This window comes from Mastomys coucha, unplaced genomic scaffold (assembly GCF_008632895.1).
Source record: "Mastomys coucha isolate ucsf_1 unplaced genomic scaffold, UCSF_Mcou_1 pScaffold20, whole genome shotgun sequence".
Taxonomy (NCBI): domain Eukaryota; kingdom Metazoa; phylum Chordata; class Mammalia; order Rodentia; family Muridae; genus Mastomys; species Mastomys coucha.
In genome coordinates this window covers 60,676,355-60,680,899 of record NW_022196903.1, presented here as the reverse complement: position 1 = coordinate 60,680,899, position 4,545 = coordinate 60,676,355, and the positions used below count along the sequence as shown (strand labels likewise).

The following is a 4,545-nucleotide window of genomic DNA, read 5'->3' as shown; positions in this document are numbered from 1 at the left end:
TCCATGACCCCCAGGGTCATCTCAATGTTTTCTAGTGTTAATAAGAGCTACGGACATTGACACTGACCCTGTTACTGTGTAGCTATGGACCCAGCCGTATCCCTCCTTGGGCTGTGCTTTTCACACACAGTGGCTTGGGCTGTGACTTCACCATGGCCCCAGGTGGTGGGGCTGGCCTCTCACAACAGGCTCCTCCTCTCCACCCTGAGTCTTCCATTGCCATCCTTCTTCATAATGCTCAAGCTGCTCCAGTTCCCTTTTCTCTCTAATCTGTCAACCACATATTTGTACATAGTGGTAGCCCCTGCTGTAGGCTGACCACAGCGTCTGGTGGGTCCCTGTGTGACAAGTGTGGTGGCAAGGAAATATCCATGGCCTGCCCGTGCTGTGCCCAAGACGGCAGGTAGCATGGTGGTCCACAGGTCTCTGTCTGTCTTCTCTTCCTTGACTGTGCTGTGTGGTAGTAGGCATGGATCCATGTGTCTAAGGCCTGCCTGTGCTCTGGGGTGGAGGGCTGATCTGTGGGTGGTTTTCCTCACCCACACCTTTTTGGCATGGCGCAATCCAGGTCTATGTATGTGTTCCTTGTTCTGTGCTGTGCTACCTGGTTTGATTTGATTTGATTTGATTTTTATGTGTCCAGGCACAAAAGAGCTTTGGCCACCAAGTCAAGCATCAAGCTAGGATGAACAAGGACTGCCATCTACTCTGCCCCTGACTAATATAAGAATACCACCACTTTATATAAGAGAAACAAGGTGTCTCTTTGCCCAATGCTGGGGGGGGGGGGACAAATTTTTTTTGATAACCAAATTCTTTGATTAAATTTAAGTCCATTTTCCCATAAGATGACTTGTATGTTATACAAGTTATGTTTTCCACCTGATATCTTTTAGAGCTAAGACATTGAAAAGTAATTCCTGGTCTTACACTAATTTTTTATTATTTTAAAAACAATATGCATTCCTTTCATATAATAATTTTTGTCTTATTCCATTAAGTCTGTTGTTTTCTAATTTACCCTGTTATCAGTACTGGTATCTCAAATGACTTCCAAAACATTATATGCTCACAATCCTAATTGAATTTTTGTGACCTGGTGTTGAAACCTTTCTTGAGGCTGAAGATATGGCTAAGTGATTAAGAATGCTTGTAGCTCTATAAAGGACTCACAGGCATCCTTAAGTCCAGTTACAGAGCTGGACACCCTCTTCCAGCCTCTATGGGCATCATGTACACACATGATACACATGCATGCATGATACAGAACAATCACACACATAAAATTAAAAATGTTTTTTTTAAATGTTAAAATAAGGGCTGGCGAGATGGCTCAGCAGGTAAGAGCACTGACTGCTCTTCTGAAGGCCCTGAGTTTGGATTCCAGCTGACACCCTCTTCTGGTGCGTCTGAAGACAGCAACAGTGTATTACGATGGACCGAGCGGGGCAGGAGCGAGCGGACATGTCCTGGGCTTCAGTCTAAAGATGTGTTTGTGAAATTGTAGTTGAATACTGCATATATTCACTATTGAATAAGTATTCCCCAGATCCTGGCATACAGTCATTTTGCTTTTGTTCAGGAATATGCTTGTTTTGAAGGAATTCTGAGACTTCTAAACTGGTGTGGAAAAGTCCACACTTCAGAGCATCTCTGCATCTGTGATGTGCAGAGGATTTCGCATGTATTGATATCAAGCCTGACATCTGCTACAGGAAGCTCTCGAGGTGACTCTCTCACCCTTCTGTTGTAAGAGGGCTCTCCTTGTTGATTAGAAATTACAGCGGAACTATTAATTCATATACACTGTTTTATTTTACTGATTGAGACTAACTTAAGCCATCAATTTACTTATATTAATGATAAGTTCATTGACTGTCAAATGTCAGTAGGAATGAGAGATAGCCATATTGGAAGATCAATGATAAAGTGGCACTGTCCCAATGTTTTTGAAAGTCTCCAATGCTTTGATGGATAGAATGTAGCAGGCTCCTTCTGTCTATTTCTGTACCTACCCTGCTGTGGATCATACATTACATGGCTTTTTAGAGAACTCCATTATAGCCGTGTGAGACCTGTTCCAGGTCAGCAAGTACCCCAGCGGAGACCATCCTAGGGCAGGACCTTGGAGCTCACTTTAGGAAGCCTTCACAGAGCAAATGAGCTGTTAACCTTGTGCTTCAATATGCCTTATAAAATAAAACACACAACAGCATTTATCTTGCAGACTGTTAAGTGACTCAATACATGGTTTATAATTACAATGTATTTAGCATTAGAAATAATCAGTTTTGTAGCTAGAACAATATAATTAATTTCCTCTATTTTTGATTTTATTCCCTATATCACTGATTTTCAATGTCTTTTTTTCCCAAATCCAAATTAGTATTTGCTTATTTTAAGTGGGGGAAATAAAAGAAATATCTTTGATAAGGTTTAACTTTTAGGAGATGTTAGTCATTTGACAATCATTTTGCTATGTAATTGCAATTCATAATTATATCTGAGTTATTCATTAGGATTTAAACAGGTACTGCAAAATAAAAGCTAATCCCAAACTTAATTTTAGTTTTCCCAGGCTGCCTTTAAAGTTGATGTATAAATAAACATGACTTTGAACTTCTGATTTTCCTGCTTCCATCTCCCAAATTCTGGGATTGCAGGCATGCACTACCACACTCTATCTATGTGGAATTGGGGGTAGAAACCAGGGTTCATTTATGCTTGGCGAATAGTCTACCAACTCAGCTACATCCTGGCCCTCACAAATGTTTTAATGGCCTATTAAATTTTATCTACATATACACATCAATCTTCCTTTACACTAGGGACTATAACATACTTGGTTTTATATTAAGTTTTGGTGGGTTAGAAGAACACAGGGAAGTCTAAACTTAATTAAATAATCAATTACTCTGTATTGTGTACAGACCAGGCGTTCTACTGGATTCTGGTAAAAGACATACTTTGACCTAACAAGCAGCAAAATAAGCAGGTAATTAAGAATGTGGAGAGATATAAAATTGATTTTCATGTAGTTTACAATTTACATATTGTCACTCCATTACATACTAGTATTTCAAAGGCATTGTTACTATTCTGTGCTATCTATAAATAATCAAGAGGAAGTGACAGTAAACACACACAGTTTATGGAAAGAGCTTCAGTTGGTGTATGTGCTAATTACAGCTCTGATCCTAAATAATAAGATTATCTGAACACATTATCAGAACTTTAGCCTCATTTTTTTCAGTTAAAAAGATAACCAGTTATTTAAAACCTCTCAAAAATAACTCTTACAATCCTATTCTCAGAATGAACATTTAAAAATGTTTGAATGCAAAAAGTATGATTAATTTTTCAGTCTAATAAGCTTATTGTTTTCAACACAGGGAATGGACCTCTGTACCCTGTGCATACCAAGAAGGCACAGTACCACTGAGATGCACTCTACAGCATATGGAAACAGAACTTTCAGTTCATCTTTGTGTTCCTAGAACAGGGCAAATTCTGTTCAGTGTACTTGGAAACTGTGTTTCTACCAGCAAATGCTTGCCAAAGACTTATAAGTATGAATTCTGGATTATTCAGTTGAAACAGAGAGTTGAGACTATTTTCCTGGATATATGGGAAAAACAATAAATGTTTTATAACAAGGAAAAATTATAAGGACAAGTGCTCAACTACTATTTGGAAGTTCTGTTTATTCAAGGATGGTAAGAAGGCTGTAGTTTTATTTTGTTTCAGTAGATGGCACTGGGGTTTCAAGTAAAACCCAGTTTAAGGAAAAACAAAAAATACAAAGACATGTCTTTACTGTTTAAAACAAAGCAGATGCCATAAAATCTAAGAGACTATTATAAAATATCCACCTATGTACAAATATGTGAAAATTAAATATTCATCAAATATCTTGTTTTAAATTTCTTAAAATAAACCTAAAAAACTGTGGAAGACTAGATTGAAGAGAGAAATAAACACAAACTTGAAGATTATAGTTCAGTGGGGAAGTCTCCAGGGTCTTTTTAGTCACATTTTCCTTGCAAGATTTATTTTTTAAAAATATGTTGAAGAATCACGTCATTTTCTCCTCTTCTCGTTGTACTCACTAGCTGTTCACAACTCTGACACAGGAGAAAGCTTCGACAGGCTTCTCTACCTAGGATGCACAAAACAAAATTTTGTTTGAAAAGATTTCCTCACCGGAAGCCTTGGCTCTTTTTGTGAATATTGTTAGGATCCACTCAGAGGAGAGAGCCATAGTTTTCCTGTTCCTTCTGAAATCTGAGACCAACAAGTATTGTCCCTGGAAGTCTCCCATTTTCTTTAACTGTTTCATATTTTTTATACAAAGAGTCACCATGTAGCCCAGGCTAGCCTAGAACACAAGATTCTTTTCTGTCTCCTTTCTTAGTGTGGGAACTCCTTGATTTAGAACAATTACTCTTTATGTTTTCCTCTTCTTACAGGAACCTGGGGTATCTTGGATATAGTGTTTGCAACTCTTTGATACAATCACTGTTTATCTTCACCTTTTCCTAGGCT

General features: G+C 38.2%; 1 pseudogene; it reads right to left on the bottom strand.

The window, feature by feature from the left end:
• Positions 1 to 631: 631 nt before the first annotated feature.
• On the bottom strand, positions 632 to 784 carry LOC116100145 (annotated as a pseudogene).
• Between the last annotated feature and the right edge of the window lie 3,761 nt (positions 785 to 4,545).